General features: G+C 39.9%; 1 long non-coding RNA gene across 1 annotated transcript; it reads right to left on the reverse strand.

Annotated features, from left to right (window-relative positions):
• Positions 1-628: 628 nt before the first annotated feature.
• On the reverse strand, positions 629-14,209 carry LOC104221510 (uncharacterized). The gene is made up of 3 exons (XR_709744.2): positions 11,957-14,209; positions 8,391-8,459; positions 629-867 (listed from the first exon to the last, which is right to left on the reverse strand). It is a non-coding gene; the product is annotated as an uncharacterized lncRNA (long non-coding RNA).
• Between the last annotated feature and the right edge of the window lie 11,539 nt (positions 14,210-25,748).

The raw sequence follows: 25,748 nt of genomic DNA on the forward strand, positions 1-25,748 counted from the left end.
GAGCAATTGCTATATCTCCTATCACGATTAAATCATCTTCTCTAACAGTTTATTCTAAAGGTCAATTTCGTACTATCAGTTTCACTGAGTGCCAAGTATAACTGTCGAAATGTCGGTCGTCCTAAAATTAAAGTTGATAATTTTTAGTTGTCGTATATATAACTATAGGGTTGTGATGACACTTGTATGTATATGGATATTGGTGTTCACTTTGGTGAAAGAATGACACAAAATACAAAATATGTTTCTATCTATATATTGACTGATTCTACGATGAGGTTTGCTGGTTAATTGCTTATTTCAATCTGATATATTATTGATTTTCAATCATCCCTTTTATATACGATGTCCTGCTTGAATGGAATTTTTTTGTGAAACTTGATTCTTGTTTTAAACTATACAAATTTTATCAGAGGTATGGGGTATGAGAATTGGCTAAAGTTATTTGGTAGTATGTCTCGGTTTTCAATCTCAATTGTTGTCACGACCCTAAACCCGGACTCGGTCATGATGGCGCCTCTCGTGAAGATAAGGCCAGCCGACACTTACCCATTTCAGTTTTAAGCAATTAACAATGAGAATTAAGTCTAAAACATGGTAAATAATCCAACATTTAAGTAGTCAACAGTACAAATATGCGGAAGAACAACCCAACACAGCCCGATACAAAGGTGTCACTAGTCATGAGCATCTAAAAATCCAAAATAATCAAGAAAAGTTTACATACTTCAATACAAAACTAAAACAAGGAGAAATAAGATAGGGAAGAAGCTCTGGGCTGCGAACGCCGACAGCTACCTAGAAAATCTTCGGATCCGCCTGAGCTGGAAGATCAACACTCGGGAGCGGGACCAGATGCGTCTGAATCTGCACATGGGGTGTAGGGAGTAAAGTGAGTACTCTAACTCAGTGAGTAATAATCATAAATAAGGACTGAAACAGGAAATCACGTAAGGCACATTACAGGCTATAATGAAGCTGTAAAACCGGTAAAAATAGTAAATCAGTAAAGATATGTGAAAGTTATTTTAGTTCAAATTAAACATCATGAAAAGCCTTTTTCAACAATTAAGCAGGTAAATGACATGCAATTAAGGAAGATAAACACATAAAGGTTCGCTCCTCAGGCACAGTATCAACAAATCCGCCCCTCGAGCAATATCTCAGAACAATACCAGCCCCTCGGGCTATATCTCACATCACAATGGGTACCCGCGCTCACTGGGGGTGTGCTGTCACTACCGGGATTTCCCACCCTCGGGAGTCGTGCAAACTCCTGGAGGGGCCCCTTACGGCCCAAGCACAATATCAAGCCATCTCGTGGCACCATCACTAGGCTCTCGGCCTCATATCAACAAGCTACCTCGTGGCGTACATATCTCAGGCCCTCGGCCTCACAAACATAATCAGTGTTTCCTCACAATATAGGTCCTCAACCTTACTCAGTCAAAAATCCTCACATGCCTCTCGGCAATAGTAAAACATGATTCTCAGCCCAGTTATCATTTAAAAGATCATTTAAGTGTTAAAACATAGTAAACATGACTCAGTATGGAAACTATGGAATATAATATGACTAAGTTCAAGTATAAAGTCAAAATAGTGGGGAAATATCAATAAAAATCCCCGAAGGGTTCAAATAGTTGGCATGAGGCCAAAATACGGTGTTCAGCCCAAAACATGATGATAGCAAACAAATTTCAGTCAAATACGCGGTAAAATAGTCATTCGGGACGAACTAAGTCACGATCCCTAATAGGGAACGACCCCACGCTAGTCATCAAGCATGTGCGCCACCTCAATATAGCACAACGATGTGCAAATCCGGGGTTTCATACCCTCAGTACATCATTTACAATCATTACTCACCTCAATCCGGTCAAAACTCTAGCCCGCGATACCTTTGCCCCTCGAATAGGCCTCCACTAGTGTCGAATCTATCCAAAATCCGAATCACAGCGTCAAAATATGCTAAGGGAACGAAGCCCAAGCTAAAATAATCAATTTACCACATTAATCCCGAAATTACCAAAACCTGACCCCCCGGGCCCATATATCAGAATTTGATAAAATTCACATTAATGGATTTGTTATCCCCACGAGTTCATACATATCAAAAGTACCAAAATCCGACCACAATAGGTCCCTCAAATCCTCAAGTCTAGGTCTCCAATACTAAGCCCTAATTTCCCCAATTTTAACCCTTAAATTCCATTAATTATAGCTCTAATCCGTGAAATAATACCATAGGGAAGAGTTTTAGGTCCAAAATCCTTACCTCAATGAAGGTCCCTTGAAATCTCTCTTCAAAGTCGTCCAAAAAGCTCATAAGACAACTTAAAAATGGTGAAATAACTCAAAAAAATCGCGAAGGAAACAATTTATACCTTCTGGCCCAGGGATTTCGCATCTGCGGCCACTTTACCGCTTCTGCGGTCAAGACCACTGCATCTGCAGTCCTCACTTAAGTTTCCATTTCCCGCATCTGCGATCCAATATCTGCACCTGCGCCATCGCAGGTGCGGTCCTCCAATCGCTTCTGTGGTTTCTGCCTCCCTAGCTCTTTTCCGCTTCTGCGGCTCCCTTCCTATATCAAAATCTCACATGCCAACCGGAAATCGCCAAAATACCAACTTCGCCAATTCAAGCCTAAATCTACTCTGAACCTCCAAAACTCATTTCGATCACGCTCCTATGTCACAAATCACCTCCCGAAGCTATCTGAACTATCGGAATTCACATTCAAGCCCTCTAACACTTAAGTCAACATCCGGTTGACTTTTCCAACTTAAGCTTCCTCAAAAAGAGACTAAGTATCTCAAACCTTACCAAATCCTTTCCGTAACCGATCCAACCAATCCAATCACATATAGAACTGATAGACAAAGCAATAAGAAGTAGGAATGGGGGAAACAGAGCAGTAACTCATGAGACGAGTGGCCGGGTTGTGACATCCTCCCCAACTTAAACAAACGTTCATCCTCGAATGAGTCAAGAAACATACCTGAAGCCTCAAACAGTTGAGGATATCTACTCCGCATCTCCCACTCGGTCTCCCAGGTAGCCTCCTCCACGGGCCGACCTCTCCACTGCACTTTTACTGAAGCTATATCCTTTGACCTTAATGTTCGAACCTGACGACCCAAAATAGCTACTGGCTCCACATCATAGGTCAAATCATCATCCAACTGAACCGTGCTGAAATCCAAAACATGAGGCGGATCCCCAATATACTTCCGTAGTATAGAAATATGAAATATCGGATGCACACTCGACAAGCTGGGTGGCAAAGCAAGCTCATAAGCCACCTCCCCAATCCTCCGAAGCACCTCAAAAGGGCCAATGAACCGAGGACTCAATTTACCTTTCTTCCCATATCTCATGAAACCCTTCATAGGCGAAACCTTCAACAGAACCTTCTCACCAACCATGTAGGACATATCCCGAACCTTCCTATCAGCATAACTCTTTTGTCTCGACTGCACTGTACGAAGCCTTTCTTGAATCACTTTCAAATTTTCCAAAGCATCCTGCACCAAGTCTGTCCCCAATAGCCTAGCCTCACCGGGCTCGAACCAACCAACTGGAGATCTACTCCGCCTCCCATACAAAGCCTCATATGGAGGCATCTGAATACTCGACTGGTAGCTGTTGTTATAAGCAAACTCTGCAAGTGGTAGAAACTGATCCCATGACCCGCTGAAATAAATGACATAAGCACGCAACATGTCCTGTAATATCTAAATAGTGCACTCGGACTGCCCGTCCGTCTGAGGGTGAAAAGTTGTGCTCAACTCAACCTGAGTACCCAACTCTCGCTGCACAAACCTCCAAAACTGCGATGTAAAGTGAGTGCCCCTATCTGAGATGATGGAAAATGTGACACCATGCAATCGAACAATCTCCCGAATATAGATCTCTGCCAACCTCTTGGAAGAATAGTAGTACACACAGGAATAAAGTGCGCGGACTTGGTCAGTCAATCCACAATCACCCAAAGAGAATCGAACTTCTTCAAAGTCCGTGGAAGTCCAACTACAAAGTCTATAGTGATCCGCTACCACTTCCACTCTGGAATATCCATCCGCTGAAGCAAGGCACCTGGTCTCTGATGCTCATACTTCACCTGCTGACAATTGAGACACCGAGGTACAAACCCCACAATGTCTTTCTTCATTCTCCTCCACCAATAATGCTACCTCAAATCCCGATACATCTTTGCGGCACCCAGATGAATGGAGTACCGCGAGCTATGGGCCTCCTCCAGAATCAACTCCCGAAGCCCATCCACATTGGGCACACAAATCCGGCCCTGCATCTTCAACACCCCATCATCACCAATGGTCACATCTCTAGCATCATCATGCTGAACTCTGTCCTTAATGACAAGCAAATGCGGATCATCATACTGGTGCTCTCTGATGTGATCATATAAGGAAGACCGAGAAACCATACAAGCCAATACCCGACTGGGCTCCGAAATATCTAACCTCACGAACCGATTGGCCAAGGCCTGAACATCAACTGCAAGAGGTCTCTCCCCAACTAGAATATATGCCAAACTCCCCATACTCACTACATTTCGGCTCAAAGCATCGACCACCACATTGGACTTTTCGGATGGTACAATATAGTGGTATCATAATCCTTTAGCAACTCCAACCATCTCCGCTGCCTCAAATTAAGATCCTTCTACTTGAACAAGTGCTGGAGACTATGATGATCAGTAAACACCTCGCAAGACACGCCATACAAGTAATGCCTCCAAATCTTCAACGCATGAACTATGGCAGCCAACTCCAAATCATGAACGGGGTAGTTCTTCTCATGGGGATTCAACTAACGAGAAGCATAAGCAATAACTCTACCCTCCTATATCAATACACAACCAATACCAACTCTCGAAGCATCACAATACACGGTATATGAACCTAAAGATAATGGAAAAACTAACACTGGAGTTGTGGTCAAAGTTGTCTTGATCTTTTGAAAGCTCTCCTCACACTCATCCGACTATACAAATGAAGCACCCTTCTGAGTCAAATTGGTCAAGGGTGATGCGATAGATGAGAATCCCGGAACAAACTGGCGATAATAGCCTGCCAAACCAAAAAAGCTGTGAATCTCTATGGCTGAGGACGGTCTGGGCCAACTCTGAACCACCTCTATCTTCTTCTGATCAACCTAAATACCCTCGCTGGACACCCTGTGTTCCAAGAAAGCCACTGAACTGAGCCAAAACTCACACTTGGAGAATTTTGCATAAAGCTTCTCCTCCCTCAATCTCTACAACACAACTCTCAAATGCTCCGCGTGCTCCTCCTAACTACGTGAATACACCAGAATATCATCAATGAAGACTATGACAAACGAGTAGAGATAAGGCCGAAACATGTTGTTCATCAAATGCATGAACTCTGTTGTGGCATTGGTCAGCCCAAAAGACATCACTAAGAACTCATAATGACTATATCGGGTCTTGAAAGTCATCTTAAAAATATCCGAGTCCTTGATCTTCAACTTGTGATAACCCGAACGGAGATCAATCTTGGAGAATACTCTCGCTACCTAAAGTTGGTCGAATAAATCATCAATGCGAGGCAAAGGATACTTGTTCTTAACTGTTACCTTTTTCAATTGCCTATAATCAATGCACATCCTCATAGTGCCATCATTCTTCTTCACGAATAGAACCGGCACACCCCAAGGTAACACACTAGGCCGAATGAACCCCTTTTCAAGGAGTTCCTAAAGCTGCTCCTTTAACTCCTTCAACTCCGCTGGTACCATATGATACGGTGGAATAGAAATGGGTTGAGTTCCCGGCATCAAATCAATACGAAAATCAATATCTCTGTCTGATGGCATGCCCGACAGGTCTGCAGAAAACACAATGGGAAAATCCCTCACAACTGGAACAGAATCAATACTAGGAGTCTCAGCACCGACATCCCTTACAAAGGCTAGATACAAAAGACAACCCTTCCCAACCATACGCTGGGCCTTCAAGAATGAGATCATTCTACTAGGAACGTAATCAGTCACACCTCGCCACTCGATCCGTGGCATACCCGGTATAGCCAATATGATTGTCTTAGCATGACAGTCCAGAATAGCATGACACAGAGATAGCCAATCCATGCCCAAAATGACATCGAAATCCACCATACACAATAATAAAAGATCCACTCGGGTATCTAGACCCCTAATAGTCACCACACACGATCGGTACACACGGTCTACAACAACATTATTGCCACCGGGGTAAATATATGAACAGGTGAAGCAAGAAACTCATGGGGCGTACCCAAATAACGAGCAAAGTATGATGACACATAAGAAAAGGTGGAGCCGTGATCAAATAATACAGAGGCATCTCTGTGGCAGACTGAGACAATACCTATAATAACAGCATCTAAAGCAATAAAATCGGGTCTAGATGGAAGTGCATAGAAACGGGCCTGACCGCCACCTGATCGACCTCCCCCTTTGGGGCGACCCCTAGCTAACTGACCTCCACCCCTAGCTGGTTGGGCGAGTGGTGATGAAGTAATTGGCGCTAAAGCCGATGACTGACCCCTCTACTGAGATAAACCCGTAAGATGACGAGGGCACTGCCTCCATATAGACCCATCTCTCCACACTCATAACAATTCCTAGGTGCTGGAGAAGGGGACTGAAGGGAACCCCTCGCACCAGAGTTACTAGCAGATGCACTTGGCATAGAAGAGCTCTGAACTGATGGAGCACGGGATGAACTCTGAGCTAGAAGGGCACTAAGTGATGACTGGCCTTGATGAGAACCGTGACAACCATAACCCGATGATGCCCTACGATAACCTAGGGCGAGCTGGCTGAGCATGGCTGAACAGATGGCCTCTGTCGTGCTGAAACTAACCTCTCGAATGAGTACCACTATAACAACCAGATCCTCGAGGCCTCTTGGCCTCCCTCTCCTCTCGCTCCTAGCGACGAACAGACTCAATCTCACAGGAAATACCACAACCTCCTCGAAAGTAGCACTAGTCACCCTCTCCCTGCTCATGAGAATACGAAGCTGATAAGTGAGGCCATCCACAAACCTCCTAATCCTCTCTCTATCTATCGAAACCAACCAAATAGCATGACGAGCTAACTAGAGAACCTTATCTCATACTGCGTCACAGTCATCTCTCCCTGACACAACCACTCAAACTGCCTGCGCAGCTCCTCTCTATGAGACTGCGGCACATACTTCTCTAGAAAGAGAACGGAGAACTGTTGTCAGGTAAGGGGTGCTGCACCAACAGGCCTACGCCTCTCAAAATCTCCCCACCAAGTGAAGGCAGCTCCAAAAAACTGATAAGTAGTGAAAGCGATCCCCCTGATCTCCAGAATACCTGCTGTACGAATCATCCTCTGACACTTTTTCAAGAAACCCTAGGCATCCTCTCCCTCTGCACCACTGCAGGTTGGAGGCTGAAGTCTACCAAACCTCTCCAACCTACACTGCTCGTCCTCTGGCATGGTAGAAACTACATAGTCCTGAGCAGCTACAACTGTCTGGGTTAGATGTGCCCCCGGTGTCTGAAGTCCCTGCACGACCTGCTCAGGTGTGCTAGCGGCGGGAGTCTGATTGCCTCCCCGGGCCTGAGAAGTAGTTGCGGCTGTAGTAGCTGAGACCGCCTAAGCTGGTGCTGCTGGAGCGTCCATACCTAGGACCTAATCCTGAATTGGGGCGGCTGGTAGATTTGCAGGTGCTGCCCTAGCTGCTGTGTGGGCCACACATCTACCTCCACCGTGCCCATGACCGCGTCCTCGACCTCTATTAGCCACAGCTGGTGGTACTGGTGGTCGTCCATCTTGATCGGTAGCGTGTGTCCTCACCATCTGTGAGAGAATAGAATAGTAGAAGTTTTAGTACTCAGATCAACAAATTTGCACGACAAGAATTTCAAAAATATGAAGTTTTTCCTAAAGGTTCTGCAGCCTTTCGAGGATAAATACAGACGTCTCCGTACCGATCTGTGAGACTCTACTAAACCTGCTCATGACTCGTGAGAGCTATGTAACCTAGGCTCTGATACCAACTTGTGATGACCCTAAACCCAGACCCGGTCGTGATGGCGCCTCTCGTGAAGACAATGCCAGCCAACACTTACCTATTTCAGTTTTAAGCAGTTAACAATGAGAATTAAGTCTAAAATATGGTAAATAATCCAACATTTAAGCAGTCAACAGTACAAATATGCGGAAGAACAACCCAACACAACCCGATATCGGGGTGTCACTAGTCATGAGCATCTAAAAATCCAGAATAATCAAGAAAAGTCAACAGGGTTCAATACAAAACTAAAACAAGGAGAAATAAGATAGGGAAGAAGCTCTGGGATGCGAACGCCGACAGCTACCTAGAGAATTTTCGGATCCGCCTGAGCTGGAAAGATCAATACTCAGGAGTGGGACCAGATAACCTGAATCTGCACATGGGGTGCATGGAGTAAAGTGAGTACTCCAACTCAGTGAGTAATAATCATAAATAAAGACTGAAAGCATAAAATCACGTAAGGCACATTACAGGCTATAATGAAGCAGTAAAATCGGTAAAAACAGTAAATTAGTAAAGATATGTGAAAGGCATTTTAGTTCAAATTAAACTTCATGAAAAGACTTTTCAACAATTAAGTAGGTAAATGACAGGCAATTAAGGAAGATAAACACATAAAGGTTCGCCCCTCGGACACAGTATCAACAAATCCGCCCCTCGAGCGATATCTCAAAACAGTACCAGCCCCTCAGGCTATATCTCACATCACAATGGGTACCCGCACTCAATGGGGGTGTGCAGACTCCTGGAGGGGCCCCTTACAGCCCAAGCGCAATATCAAGCCATCCCGTGGCACCATCACTAGGCTCTCGGCCTCATATCAAAAAGCCACCTCCTAGCGTACACATCTCAGGCCCTCGGCCTCACAAACATGATCAGTGTTTCCTTACAACATAGGCCCTCGGCCTTACTCAGTCAAAAATCCTCACAAGCCTCTCGGCAGTAGTAAAACATGATTCTCAGCCCAGTTATCATTTAAAGACCACTTAAGTGTTAAAACATAGTAAACATGGCTTAGTATGAAAATAGTGGAATATAACATGACTGAGTTCAAGTATAAAGTCAAAATAGTAAGGAAATAACAATAAAAATCCTCGAAGGGTTCAAATAGTTGGCACGAGGCCCAAATATGGCGTTCAGCCCAAAAAATGATGATAGCAAACAGATTTCAGTCAAATATGCGGTAAAATAGTCGTTCGAGATGGACTAAGTCACGATCCCCAATAGGGCACGACCCCACGCTCGTCATCAAACATGTGTGTCACCTCAATATAGCACAACGATGTGCAAATCCGGGGTTTCATACCCTTAGAACATCATTTACAATCATCACTCACCTTAATCTGGTTAAAACTCTAGCCCGCGACGCCTTTGACCCCCGAATCGGCCTCCACTCACGTCTAATCTATCCAAAATCAGAATCACGGCATCAAAATATGTGAAGGGAACGAAGCCCAAGCAAAAATAATCAATTTGCCACATTAATCCCGAAATTACAAAAACCCGACGCCCGGGCCCACATCTCGGAATTCGATAAAATTCACATCAATGATTTTCTTATCTCCCCATGAGTTCATATATATCAAAAGTACCAAAATCCGACAACAATGGGTCCCTCAAATCCTCAAGTCTAGGTCTCCAATACTAAGCCCTAGTTTCCCCAATTTTAACCCTTAAATTCCATTAATTATAGCTCTAATCCGTGAAATAATACCATAGGGACAATTTTTAGGGCCAAAATCCTTACCTCAATGAAGTTCCTTTGAAATTCCTCTTCAAAATCGTCCAAAAAGCTCCAAAGCCGACTTAAAAATGATGAAATAGCTCAAAAGAATCGCGAAGGAAACAATTTATACCTTCTGGCCCAGGGATTTTGCATCTGCGGCCACTTTACCGCTTCTGCGGTTCCCATTTCCCGCATCTGCGGTCCTCACTTAAATTCCCATTTCCCGCATCTGCGATCCAATATCCGCACCTGCGCCATCGCAGGTGCGGTCCTCCAACCGCTTCTACGGTTTCTGCCTCCCTAGCTCCTTTCCACTTTTGCGGCTCCCTTCCTCGCATCTGTGACATCGCACCTACGGTTCCCAATCCGCAGGTGCGGAAATACCAGAAGCAGAAAATCTGCAGCTTCTTCAAAAATTCCAAACTTCTTCGTCAACCATCCAAAATCACCCCGAGGTCCCCGGGACCTCAACCAAAAACACATACATATCCCATAACCTTATTCAAACTTGTACCAATCTTCAAAACACCTCAAACAACATCAAATCAACCAAAACACATCGGATTCAAGCCTAAGTTTCCAAAATCCTCTAAATTATGCTTTTGATCAAAAACCCAACCAAACCACGTCTGAATGACTTGAAACTTTGCACACATCCCAATAAACACCGCAGAACTACTGCAACTCTGAAATTCCATTCCGACCCCTATATCAAAATCTCACCTACCAACCAGAAATCGAAGAAATACCAACTTCGCCAATTCAAGCCTAAATCTACTCCGAACCTCCAAAACTCATTTCGATCACGCTCATAAGTCCCAAATCACCTTCCGAAGCTATCCGAACCATAGGAACTCACATCCGAGCCCTCAAACACTTGAGTCAACATCCGGTTGACTTTTACAACTTAAGCTTCCTCAAAAAGAGACTAAGTATCTCAAACCTTATCAAATCCTTTCCGTACCCGAGCCAACCAACCCGATCACATATAGAACTGATAGATAAAGCAATAAGAAGCAAGAATGGGAGAAACAGAGCAGTAACTTATGAGACGACTGGTCGGGTCGTCACAATTGTAGTGCAAAAGATCAATATGAAAGAATGATGAAGGGTATGTTAGATATGTTGTACTTACTGGAGAGGTGGCAGTTTTTGAACTGTATCATAAAGTACTTGCTGCACATTCTTTCCCTCCTCATTTATCACATGATCATGCTCATTGAGCAATGCTTCAAACGAGTTAGAAAACTCGATATTCTTTGATGTTATGACCTGGTCTTTCAGACCTGGAGATCTCCTATTTTTAGGTGATCGATGCATCACTGCTTGCTGCTGATTAGCAGGTGATCGAGTAACAACTGTCTAGTCCTCTCCATCTATATTCTTTACTGTTCCATCTGCCATACCTATCTTCTTTGGCCCATCTTAGAATTAGATCTATTCCCCAAGCCAACTGTTGCAATTTGCTACTGCATGAATGGTACAAAAGCGTGTGCATTTGGGCTTAAACCTTTCTTGCATTAACTCCTTCACGTTCCTACCCCTCATCTTGTGTAACACTAGCTAAAAAACCTACTGGTTTTTGAACTACAACAATTACAGCACTAGATTTAGGATCCCTAATAGTAGGTCGATTACCAGTTGTATTCAATGCAACATTAGCCTCCAACTTCGAACCTATAGTAGCTGCTTCAATTCAACTTTTTCAACTGCCACTACTACATGATTCTTAGTATTGTTTCCTCGATCACGCCCTGTAACAGCTACACTACCTCAAAACATCTATATCTTCAAGACCTTGCCCTTCATCGTGCACTACAGTAGGTTTAATAACTGCTGGTTTTTCAACCATATCAACTGTAGCAGTATTAGCTTGATCACCCATCTTATGCAAACTTGTATGGTTTTGTAAAGTTGATCCCATAGCCTGGTAAATCCTTGCTAACACGGTAGCAGCAGGGATATCTGGGAACTAGAGCTCTTTTCGTTCCTAGGATTGTCAAGAGCTTTTAAGTTATCCATGTCATGAGCTAAAAGAGCTTAGAGGATATTTGTAGGAGTCAAATAATATTGTGCAGCCACTCCACTTGTAATAGCTACCTGTCCAATAGATTTTTGGATCAAATTAAGCTTAGAAACCGTACCTGATAGTTGATGTCCAGTTAGAAGAAAAGCAGCAACATTAGGACTGAACTGTCTTACTTTGCACACTAGTAGATGGACTCGCAACCTGCCCAACCACAGTTACCGCCCCTTCCTTTGCTTTACCCCCTTGTCGTGTTGACGAACCATTTTCTTGAGTGTTTAGATCCTGGGAATCACCAACATAATTTTCTTCACCTTCATCATACTCTTCTACTTGGTCAGCCCATGTCTTATGCTTAGAGTTAACTGCCTCCTGTAGCTCGTTTAAATTCTGGACAGGTTCATCATTCAACTCATCTTCACTTATCATGTCATCATGTTCTTCTCTTGTCTGGTCAGCCCCTCCTTTTGGTTGTTTTGTTGCCGACGACATCGTGGATAAAGTTTGCTAGATGTTTGAAACTTGTAACATGTCGCCATATCGATCAAACAAATCATTGGAGGGGATATCATGTTGGGATATATTCAAACCGACCCTAACTATGCCAATGTTTTCTTTCACCTCTTGAAGAGACAGTCCTTTCATTGGATTATGCAAAAACCCAGGCAGAACTTGCAAAGGATTCATGCTCTCCAGAATTTTAGCTCCAATTGTAGTAAGATTAACATTAGCAGGTGCAATAGAGTTACTGGAAACTACAACAAGCTGCCCATTCTTATGTGTTGAATCCTTCTCTATGTTGGCACTTGTTAGCCGATCCTCCCCCACCAGAACATCATAAGCATTTGTACTACAAAAATGTTTGTCACCAGCAGATCGATTTTGAGAAAGAATTCCAACTGATGCCTTCTTTTTGTGTGTTCTGAACTCCAGCCTTCCTTTCTATTCACATCCACTCCTTTCTTGCTACTAGAGTTTGTAACCTGTTCCAATAGTTCATTAGGTTTGGTAGATTGTGCAGCAGATTGTGCTGGAACTGCACCAGTTCTGCCTGAATTCACAAACAACTGCCCATCTTTTTTCTCCTTTCCTACTTGTACTCTATCTTTTGCTTGATCATCTGTAATTTGTTGTGGCTTCCCAGCTGTTTCCTTTGCCTTAACACCTGCATCAGTTGCACTATCCAAAACTTTCACACCTTTAATACCTTGCCCTTGAATATGCACAGCAGTAGGTTTCAAACCTGCTGGTTTTTGACTTCAAGTGCAGTGGTGGTTTAATAACTGATGGGTTTTCAACCATTTCAAGTGCAGTAGCATTAGCTTGATCTCCCCCGTATTCAAATTTATGTGATTTTGTAAAGCTGATCCTACAACCTTGTAGATCGTCACCAAAGCTGTAGCAGCAGGGATGTCTCTAGGAAGTTTAGATTTGACAAGAATTTTCTGTTGATCATCACTCATCTGCACAGTGTTTTTAGCAGCAATCTTACCACTGTTGCCTCCTTGATCCACCAGTGAAACTCCTCGATCATGTATCCTTTCTTGAGACACATTTGGCCTTTTCAAAACAGTACCTTTAGGCGTAGGATCACTTGTATCAATTGTAGCAGCAGCTGTTTGTAAAACCTGTTGAAGATGCCCAGGTACAACACTATTAACCTTGGTAGATTTAATAGCCTACACATCAGCTGGCACAACCTCTGAATCTTGCACAAGGCTACTTCAACTAGGACTCCATCAATCCCATTAACGACAACTGAATATAAGCTAAACTTTTACCAGATGCATGCACAGTAGCAGCTTGTTGATTTTCACTAGCTTGCAACTACAATAACTTCTGTTGCCCATCTACTGAACTGCTGGTTTAAATTCGTCAGTTGTATGATCTACACCTTAAGAGATTTAACATATCATATGTGTGATCATTGCGAGGAAATTTAATGGCAGCTCTTGTGATGCTAATTGATGAGAAAAATCTTCAAAATGAAACTGTAGATAATATACAGAAATAGAAGGTGATTCACAGCTCTATATTCTAAGTATCAGCTTCAGAATCAAAGGATAAAGAGATGCAGAGGGGACAGAGGAGATGACCAATTTTTAGCTCCTAATAACCACAGTTCTTCACTCATAAGATAATAAAGTAAGTGGTATTCTATTATTAGACCAGATATTGTCCCAAAGTTGAAGCACTTACCAATTTAAACATTCAGAAAGGCATATATACACATGGATTGCTCGCTCTCTCTCTCTTTTCTTCTTCTGGTGCAAAGGAATTTAGACCCCACGTTGTGGGAAATGTTGCTGGTGCAAAGGAATTTACCTGAACAGTTGTATAGATTTTGTGGATTTCTAAAATGAAATCCATATTGTATAGTTCTTTTTCCAAGGATGGCACTTGTATAATGATTTGACAACAACGAATTATATAACATTTGCTAGCACGTATGGTAAAAAAGAAAAGAAGCATATTAGAATTCTCAATATAACTGAAGGATTCTTATGAAGAATTGCAGTTCATTTGTAGCTTATTTATAAAATCCTTACAAAAATATATTCTCAATTTTCAAAAGTACTAAAAATTTAACATATTTATTCATTCTTTATTGTAAAAATTAAGGCTGTTACATGGGATATAGGCCAGTGAAATGATGGATGTGAGAAATTATTCAAACGGATTATAAAAATAATGTTCGATCGTAGATTGACTAATATTCCTTAGTAAAGGCGACTAATATGTTTTTATTTGCTTATGTTCATTTCTTGTTCATTGCCATACTAATATTTTTTGGTTGACTATATATGTATATCAATTTTGTATATGCACTGGATTATGGCACCTGATAAGCAATGGATGAAACTTATTCATGATCGACTTGATAACGCTTACATACTTGGGGTGGAGAACTTTCTGGATTATGCTTTTAAAAGATTGGGAGAACACGCAAAATACATTGTCCATGCGGCAAATGTTGTAGTGCAATTTTAGGAACACGTGAGCTGGTTAGGTCATATTTAATAGCAGAATGGTCCAAAATTATACCCTTTGGTATCACCATGGGAAGAGATTAGGTGAGTCTTCTTCAGATTATGAATTTGTAGATGATAAGATCATTGAAGAGGGTGATGGTGAGGATGAAATACATGAAATTTTAAGAGATTTATATCCCACTTTTGAAGGAGACAATATGAACAATGATGGTGATGGGCAGTTGGAGGAGGAACCAAATATTGAAACAAAAAGATTTTATAGGATCTTAAAAGATTTTGAGCAACCATTGTACCAAGATTCAAAAGTTTCTAAACTTTCTACTTTGGTTAAGTTGCTTCATATCAAAAGTATTGGTAATTGGAGTAATGCGTCATTTACAATGTTGTTGAAGCTCTTGAAGGAAGATTTATTGCCGGATGGATCAAACTTGCCAAATTCATATTACGAAGCAAAGAAGGTAATTCGGCACCTAGGGCTTTTTTACAAGAAGAGTGATGCATGTAAGAATGATTGTATGTTATACTGGAATGATGATAAGTCTCTTGTGTCTTGCAAAGTTTGTGCTGCATCTAGATGGAAGGAGGATAAACATAGCGGGGAAACCAAATTTAAAAGTAGGAAAAAGATACCATACAAAATTTTACGTTATTTTCCTTTAAAGCCAAGACTTCAAAGATTATTTATGTCTTCAAAAATATTACTCTGATGAGATGGCACCATGACAAAAGAGTTGATGATGGAATAATGAGGCACCCAGCTGATTCAATAGCGTGGAAAACGTTTGATAAACTTCATCAATCTTTTGCATCCGAGCCTCGTAATGTTCAACTTGGGTTGGTTAGCGATGGGTTTCAACCATTTGGAAATTCTAAAACTCCATATAGCATTTGTCATGTGGTACTTATTCCTTATTAATTACCACCTTGGCTATGCATGAAGAATAAAAAATTTATTTTGTCGATGATTATTCATGGTCCTGGGAGTACTGGAGATGCTATTGATGTCTATCTCAAGCCTTTGATAAAGGAATTAAAGGAATTGTGGGAATCTGGAGTGCAGACCTTTGATGCGTCAACTAAACAAAACTTTGTGTTACATGCATCTTTATTATGAACCATTAATGACTTTCTCGCCTATGCAAATTTTTCTGGATGGAGTACAAAGGGAAAACTAGCGTGCCCATGCTGCAATAAAGAAACTCACTCAATTAGGTTACAAAATTGTAAAAAACAGTGCTATATAGGCCATAGATGCTTTCTTACTCTTAATCACAAATGGAGGAATGATGAAGCATCATTTGATGGCACTAAGGAGCGAAGATTACCACCAAAACAGTTGTCTGGTGATGATATACTTGATCAAGTGGCTAATTTAGATGGGTTACAACTAACAAAGTGTAACGATCCGACCGGCCGTTTTGAGCTTTTGCACTTTGCTCGCCAGTTCTCGGGCATGCCTTGCCCCGTGTGATATATTATGACTTATGAAAATCGTTGATTTTGGTTTTCAGGGTAATCGGAATGAATTTGGAAGAACAATTCTCAGTTTGAAGCTTGAAATTTGAAAAGTTTGACCAAGATTTGACTTATTGGTATATGATCTCGGATCAGAATTTTTATGATTTGGTTAGCTCCATTAGGTGATTTGGGACATAGGAGCGTGATCGGAATGAATTTTGCAAGTCCGTGGAAGGTTTAGGCTTGAATTGGCGAAATTGAGATTTTTGACGTTTTCCGGTTGATAGGTGAGATTTTGATATAGAGGTCGGAATGGAATTCTGGAATTGTAGCAGCTCCGTTGTGTGATTTGTGACGTGTGTGCAAAATTTCAGCTCATTCAGACATGGATTGGTTGGGTTTTTTTATCAAAAGCGTAATTCGGAAGATTTTAAAATTCTTAGGCTTGAATTCGATGCAAATTTGGTGTTTTAATGTTGTTTTGAGCATTCCGAAGGTTGGAACAAGTTTGAATGATGTTATGGGATATGTTGGCATGTTTATTTGAGGTTCCGAGGGCCTCGAGTGAGTTTTGGGTGGTCCATCGGGCCATTTCATGTTTGAAAAGTTGCAGAAATTGTTGATCAATGTTGCAGAGAAAATGGCCTTCGCATTCGCGAGTAGGCCCTCGCGTTCGCGAAGGGTTAGCTGGTGAAGGCTGGAAGTTAGCCTTCGCGTTCCCGAGGCAGGCTCCGCGTTCGTGAAGGGCTATGTGATTGGTCATCGCGTTCGCGTGAAGTGGACCACGTTCGCGTAAAAGGAATTGGGCAACTGAGCTTCAGGGTGTTTATTCATCGCATTTGTGAGAGAGGTTACGCGATTGCGAAGGTTTAGTCTGTGGAAGCACCGCGTTCGCGAGTGGCAAGACGCGTTCGCGAAGAAGGATTTCTGGTCAAAGCTGGATTGTGCTTCGCGAACGTGAGGCTTTGACCGCGTTCACGAAAAAGGTTTTTGATGCCTGGGCATAATGTTTAAATAGCCATTGTCCGTGATTTTGAGGCTATCTTTCACCATTTTGGGCGATTTTGGAGTTTTTTGAGAGGATTTGAAGAGGGATTCAAGATATAACACCTAGAGGTAAGATTTGTGAACTCAATACTCGATTCTATGTTGATTCTTACTTATTTAATCATGAAACATGTGAAAATTAAAGCCTACAATTGGGAAATTAGGACTTGACTTTGGAGAGTGTAAATTGGGAATTTGAAGGGGCAATTGACATCTGATTTTGATGTTCTTGGTATGTACAGACTCGTGAGAGGACGAGGATTCTATTGATGTATGTTTTATCGGATTCCGAGACATGGTCTCGGGGGTCGGGTTTAAGCAATTTCGGGTTTTTTTGATGTAAATTAGATATTTTCGAGTGGGATTTGTTCCCTTAGCATATTTTAATGGTTATGTATTGATTGTGGCTAGATTTGGAGCATCCAAAGGTCGATTCATGCGGTCAAAGGCATCGCGGGCGAGAGTTTAGACCGATCGAGGTGAGTAATGATTGTAAATGATGTTCTGAGGGTATGAAACCCTGGATTGCACATCATTGTGCTATATTGAGGTGACACACATGCTAGATGATGAGTGTGGGGTCGTGCACTATTGGGAATTGTGACTTAGTCCATCCCGAATGACTGTTTTACTACGTATTTGATTGGAAACTATCTGCTATCATCATGTTTTGGGCTGAATGCCAACTATTTGAACCCTTCGGGGATTTTTACTGATATTTCTTCACTATTTTGACTTTAAACTTGTACTTAGTCATGCTATATTCTACTGTTTTCAAAACTCATCCATGTTTACTCTGCTTTAACACTTGAAATGATATTTCAAATTATATTTTGGGCTGAGCATCATGTTTTACTGTTGCCCGAGCGGCTTATGTAATTTTTGACTAAGTAAGACCGAGGGCCTGTGTTGTGAGGATACTTTTAGGTCGGGCTGCACACCGCAGCGGTGATACGCTGAATATGATTATGAGGCTGAGGGCTAGAGATATGTACACCACGAGGTGGCTTGTTGATATGAGGCCGAGAGCATAGAGATGATGCCACGAGATGGCTTGATATTGTGCTTGGGCCGTACCCCCTCCAGGAGCCTACACACCCCCAGTGAGCGCGGGTACCAATTATGATGTGAGATATATCCTGAGGGGCTGGTATTGTTCTATGTGATTGCCCGAGGGGCTGGTATTGTTCTGAGATATAGCCCGAGGGGCAGATTTGTTGACATTGTGCCCGAGGGGCGAACCTTATGTGTTATCTTTCTTATTTGCCTGTCATTTACCTGTTTAATTGTGTATTTATGCCCGATGGGCGGATTTTCTGTGCTTATCTACACTAATTGCTTTGCATTCAATTGCGTAACTATTAAAAAGTCATTTTTAAAGAAGTTTAAATTGAGCTAAGATGCTTTAAGAGATTTCACAGCTTCATTGCTTTCTCACTGGTTTTGTACTACTTCTATAGAGCATGTTGATGCACTTTTCGTGATTTCTTATCACTCAGTCTTTAGTTATTATTATTACTCACTGAGTCAGAGTACTCAATTTACTCCCTGCACCTTGTGTGCAGATTCAGGTATTTCTAAACCCGATAGCGGGTATGGGTTGATCGAAGGCAGAGTCATCGGAGTTTAGCAAGGTAGTTGCCGATGTTTGCAGCACTGCTTTTCTCCCCCTTTATTTCATTAGTCTGTATTTAGTACATTTCAGAATTTTTAGTTGTATTTAGACCCTAGTAGATGCTCGTGACTTGTGACACCCCGATGTCGGGCTGTATTTATTTCCGCACTTGTTCTATTTTGCTAAATTTATACTTGTTGGGGATTTATTCTTATAAATGACTTAATTGACTTATTAAGTTGTTAAAAATGAATTTGAGAATTGCGTCGGGTGGCCTTATCTTCACGAGAGGCGTCATCACAACCGGGTCCGGTTTGGGGTCGTGACACAAAGGATCCAAAGAAGAAGATTAAAATATTACATGAGAGTAGGGGTGATAATTGGAATAAGAAGAGTATTTTATTTGATCTCCCATATTGGAGAACTCTTTTATTGTGACATAACTTAGATGTAATGCACATTGAGAAAAATATATGTAATAATATTTTGGGGACAATCTTAAATATCAAAGGGAAAACCAAAGACACCATAAATACTCGGTTAGATTTGCAAGCAATGAACATTAGGAAAGAATTGCATCCAATAAAAATTGGGGATAAATATGACTTACCAACGGCATGTTACACATTAGCTCCTGAAGAGAAGGACAATTTTTTCAGTTTCTTGAAGAACTTAAAGGTCCCAGATGGATTTTCATCAAATATTTCCCAGTGTGTCAACCTTAAAGATCGCAAAATTTCAGGTTTAAAAAGTCATGATTGCCACGTTGTTCTACAACATTTACTCCACCTTGATCTACGAGGAATGCTATGCAAATCTGTGTGTGAACCACTTATTGAGTTGTCTTTGTTTTTCAACGTGCTTGGATAGAAATGTTTAAGTGTGGATGAATTAGAGCAGATAGATGCCCAAATCCCAATAACTGAGTGCAAGCTAGAAAAAGTCTTTCCTCCTACATTTTTTTATGTCATGGAGCACTTGTCAATTCATTTAGCTAATGAAGCTAAGATTGCTGGACCTTCTCAATATCGATGGATGTATCCAATGGAGCGATAGATATACTTTATGAAACTATTTATTAGTAATAGGGTTTGCGCAGAAGGTTCTATTGCAGAGGGATATTTAGCAACTGAATGTATGACCTTATGTTCAAGATATATACATACAATGGAAACAAAGTTTAATCGCCTTGAACAAAATTATGATGGTGGTATTGTAGAATCTGATGGAGGTTTAACAATTTTTTGTCAACCCGGAAGAGCTTTAAGAGGTGGCAAACCACACAAACTTGATTCAAATGAACTGGAGCAAGCATATATTTATATTTTGTAGAATTGTGATAAAATTCAACCATTTCTTGAGTAAGTAATGAATTGTTTCAATAATTTACTTTTATTTACCTTCTCTATTTTTTTTAATTAAAATGACATATTATTATGCTTTAATTATTTGTAGAGAGTTTTCACTAACTCCAGTTGATACCTCTCAAGAAAATTCTGATAGGCAATTGATTAGTTGGTTAAAAGAGAAGGTAAATACTAGTTAACATGCATATTTTTCAAACCAAGTATATAAATATTATTTGCTAAACTATGTGCTTGATCTTGATAGGTTGCAGGATTACACAAATGTGATGAGAGTAAAAAAAAGGTAGATTTTCTCTCATTGTCACGTGGTCCCATGCCATACGTGACAAGTCATCGAGGCTACCTTATTAATGGATATAGATTTCAAGTGAAAGATTATGATAAAGGTTTGAGAACTCAGAACTGCGGGGTGGTTGTAGTTGGAGAGACAGATGTGGAGAATAAGAACATTGATTACTATGGAGAACTAACAGATATACTAGAATACAATTTGTTGGTGAAGGAAGAATAGTTTTATTTCGATGTACGTGGTTTGATGTGTATGACCAAGAAAAGGGAGTTAAAATACATGAATATGGCTTTGTAAGTGTTAACCGCTAGCGATTTCTGAAAACAACCGAGCCTTTTGTATTAGCTAACCAAGCCTCGCAAGTTTTTTACGTTGACGATCTTTCCAATAAAGGTTGGCATGTTGTACGAAAAGTTCAACCTCGTGATACTTTTTAGGTTTTGCACGAAAGTATTGATGATTTAGAGGAGTTAGATCATTCTTCACAACTGAAAAGGAAAAGAACTCATGAAGGTTTGGATATTTATCAACTCCTTTATTTAATTAGGAAATTCGCTTGTGATGAGGGAAGTTTCGTACTGGATTCCATTTGATTTAAAAGTTCAGCAAAAGATTCTAAAAATATACCAGTGGATTTTCTCTTAACTGATTATATGTTCTTATATGATGAATATGACTTGCTAAATATTTGTTTATCTCCAGGTTCTTGTGCGTCATGTTTTTGTAAATTATCTTTATTACTGTTGTCTATGGCCATGTAATTTCCTAGCTTCTTTCAAAGACCTTCATATGTTCATATATGATAATACTAATATTATAGACATCTATTACTCAATTTCTTTTTTTGCTAGGTTGACATGAATCCATCAAAATATCAGAAGTCTAAAATGGAATCAAGTTCGAAGAGTATTAAGCATGTGTACGTTCCACCTGGTACCTTAGCAAGGGGGCGAGGACAAAGCTTCAGAGCAATGGGTTCTACAAGAGTAAATGCTGAACAACGAGGTTTGATTAGCAAAAATAAAGTTTTGAATGTATTAGCTTCTAATCTGAATAACCTAACTCATAATGATAGTCTTGTACCTTTTGGTTTTGATCAAATATTTGAAGGTGATACTCTTTTTCCTCATGAAGAAGAAGAGATGCAGGGCACTCAGAGAAGTAAAATAAGTATCTTATTATCTCAAGCTATAAGATATTTCGTTATTATTGTATAAGAACTATTTTTATATTTGACTTAAATTGGAATTTGCAGGGCTTTGTGAATCTGAAAAGGTAAAAAATCTGAGAGGAACAAATTGGTGTAAAAATGTTGCAGGACTCAAAGCTGGAGAAAATGTTGCGCCTCCTAGTTTTGATCAAACATTTGAAGGTGATACTCTTTTTCCTCATGGAGAAGAAGAGATGCAGGGCACTCGAAGAAGTGAAATAAGTATTTTATTATCTCAAGCTATAAGATTTTTTCTTTGTTATTGTATAAGAACTATTTTTATATTTGAGTTAAATTAGAATTTTCAGGGCTTTGTAAATCTGAGAAGGTAAAAAAAACTAAGAGGAACGAATTGGTGTAAAAATATTGCAGGACTCAAAGTTGGAGAAAATGTTGCGCCTCCTATGGTTTTGATCAACCATTTGAAGGTGTTACTCTTTTTCCTCATGAAAAAGAAGAGATGCAGGACACTCGGAGAAGTGAAATAAGTATTTTATTATCTCAAGCTATAAGATTTTTTCGTTGTTATTGTATAAGAACTATTTTTATATTTGACTTAAATTGAAATTTACAAGGCTTTGTGAATCTGAAAAGGTAAAATAACTGAGAGGAGCGAATTGGTATAAAAATGTTGCAGGACTCAAAGTTGGAGAAAATGTTGCGCCTCCTGGTTTTGATCAACCATTTGAAGGTGATACTCTTTTTCCTCACGAAGAAGAAGAGATGCAGGGCACTCAGAGAAGTAAAATAAGTATTTTATTATCTCAAGCTCTAAGATTTTTTCGTTGTTATTGTATAAGAACTATTTTTATATTTGACTTAAATATGAATTTGACGGGCTTTGTGAATCTGAAAAGGTAAAATAACTGAGAGGAACGAATTGGTGTAAAAATGTTGCAGGACTCAAAGTTGGAGAAAATGGTGTGCCTCCTGGTTTTGATCAACCATTTGAAGGTGATACTGATCTTTTACCTCACGAAGAAGAAGAGATGCATGATACTCTGAGAAGTGAAATAAGTATTTTATTATCTCAAGCTATAAGATTTTTTTGGTTTTATTGTAAAAGATCTATTTTTATATTTGTGTTAAATTGGAATTTGAAGGGCTTTATGAATCTGAAAAGGTAAAATAACTGAGAGGAACGAATTGGTGTAAAAATTTTGCAGGACTCAAAGTTAGAGAAAATGTTGCGCCTCCTGGTTTTGATCAAATATTTGAAGGTGATACTCTTTTTATTATCTCAAGCTATAAGATCTTTTTGCTGTTATTTTACAAGATCTATTTTTATATTTGAGTTAAATGGCAATTTGCAGGGCCATGTGAATCTGAAAAAGTAAAAAAAGTGAGAGGAACGAATAGGTGTAAAAAAGTTGCAGGACTCAAAGTTGGAGAAAAGTTGCGCCACTTTCTACCACAATAGGGTTGTTGGGCAGCATCATGCCTCATTTACGAGACACTTAGGTATATTAGTCCGTGATCGTAATATGTGCCCATTACGTGTACACTCATGGGCAGATATCGAAGAATATAAGCTGCAACACATGTGGGAAGCTGTTACGGTGAAGATTTTAAGCATTACTTTCTTGATTTGCCTTCTCCATTTCTACTTGTTAATACAATATGTTAACTCAGTTTCTTCTTCTTTTTATACCTCTGCTGATTTTTAAACGTCCGTAAATGAGTTAAATGTTCATCTTTTTCATTTGTCTTTCAAGGGACTTACTCCAACGATGCCATCATCTTTCCATAAAAGCTTATAGCTTCCTAACCAATGAAATATAAACCAATCAATTCAAATTTTGGAATTAGGAGAATATTTTTGACTGACTTGCATTGCTGAAAATTCAACATGGACTGATTTGCTTCAGCACAGAACAAGCTTCTGTAATTTCTGAGTAGAGTAAGAGTAGCCTGACAACACTAGTTCAACTAAACTATTTCTGATCCATCCTCTGAATACTATCCATATTCCACAACAAACTATTGAGATTCAGTTCTCTAGATATTAAAGAATAAATGGATTTACATTGTAAACAGGGACATGTAACTAGGAACAAGCAAATCTTCAAACTATACAAAGCAAATTACCCACTCTAAAAGGTAGAATGTTTACTCGATAACGAACATTAACTTCAAGGTTTCAGAACTTCTTCCTCGGAGGAAATGGAAAGAACCTTTACTCCAGTAACATATCTCCTCTTAGGCCCTGTACAAATGTGGATTTCATGTGCAGAAAAATGAAATTACATGAGAACCCTTCCGCCAGAAGAGAGCAATCAGTTGTTTTTGGTCCTCGTCTTGTCTTAACGTGCTTTCCTGATAATTGGCATGTGACTTTGTTGAAATACATTGGACTCTTTTCAAGTTTCTTTGTAAAGAAACTTGTAGTGTCATTTCATACTTAATGATACTTGTTAACTATTGTAGGACAAATTTGACAGTGATGACATAAATGATCAACGAGATCATGTCTTGAAACATATGAGAAAGTTATGGAACAATTGGAGAGGATCGATGCACAAGAATGTTAAGTCTAAGCCATTCCGTTATGCTATAAAATATGTGCCAGAGGGGGTAGACAAGAGTGATTGGGAATGGCCGGTCAAAGAGCATTTTTTTACTGAAAAATTTAAGGTATGATTTCATAGCTATTTATTAACATGATGTTATATTAAGTGGCTAACCAGAATTTTGCTGGTATTTTGTTAATTTAGGAGACAAAGTACAAGAAACTCGGTCAATAAGTCTAGGTTGAGTATGCCTCATCGTACGGGTAGTAAACCGATTAGGGAGATCATTTATGAATTGGTGAGTAAATCTTATAATTCTATTAAGAAACCTCATCTTTGTTACAAAAATTACTTTGACTTGTTTATTGTAATGTGAATGGAGGTAAAGATGGTAATCCACCAGATATGGCAACTATTTTTTTGAGACTCATAAGAAGAACAACAAGCTTGTCGAACCGAAAACCAGCGAGAAATATGTATGTTTATTGATAGATTTCAATTTATATTATTTATTTATTGTGTTGTGTTATTTTAATTAAATAATTTTTTATTTTACAGGATAAAATTAAAGAATTGGTGCAATCTGAATTGTCTCTTACAAATATTGAGGTTGTAGAAAGGTGTTTCGGACCTCAACAAAAGAGTCATGTAGTTGGATTTGGTGGTGGGATAACCGCTAAGGAGTTGAAAGGTGGTAACTCCGCTAAAGCTGCATTATTGGAAAAACTGAATGCTACTGTAAAAGAAAATGAATCACTAAAAGGACATTTGGAAGTGCTAGAGAGTAAATATGATGAGCTCTCTTCAAGTGATCAATAGATTGAATCATATAACGGGTTAGTACATTGAAAATCATATTTTACTCTATGATGAAAATATTGAAATGCTCATGTGAATTTTTTCTTTATGTCATTAAGGTTTATTCAAAGCAATTTACACACTTGTATTTTGGGTGTTTTCCTATTTCTCTAGGGAGGATTCGATGCTTAGGTTTTGCCTTTGGCAAAGGCAAAGTCCCTGTCTTTTCATGTCTAGATCCGTATGATGGAAATTCCCCAGTTTAGATGCTATGCCTTATCTATTGAATTGTGTCTTAGTGCTGGAATCCTAGTCATAGAAATCTTAATGATTTGTTTTAGACCATAATCCTAAAAAAATATTATTTATTTGTTAAACTACATACTTAGTCAAACACCGCCTCATAGATTGAAGGAGGAGATATAAGCTTTTAATTGTTTCGTATGTTGTTTTTATTCTGTTAAGAGTGAGCGTTGTAAAGATGTGATGAATGAAAAGTGATTTTCCTTTGTAAATTTTCTGTGTTCCCTTACATCCTTCAACCTTTTCGTTTTCTTTCCTTCTTCTGTATATCTTTCCCTCTACATTTTGGTTTTCCGTTAGTGGTACTTTACATTCCAAGC

The sequence above is a fragment of the Nicotiana sylvestris genome, chromosome 8 (genome assembly GCF_000393655.2).
Source record: "Nicotiana sylvestris chromosome 8, ASM39365v2, whole genome shotgun sequence".
NCBI lineage: Eukaryota > Viridiplantae > Streptophyta > Magnoliopsida > Solanales > Solanaceae > Nicotiana > Nicotiana sylvestris.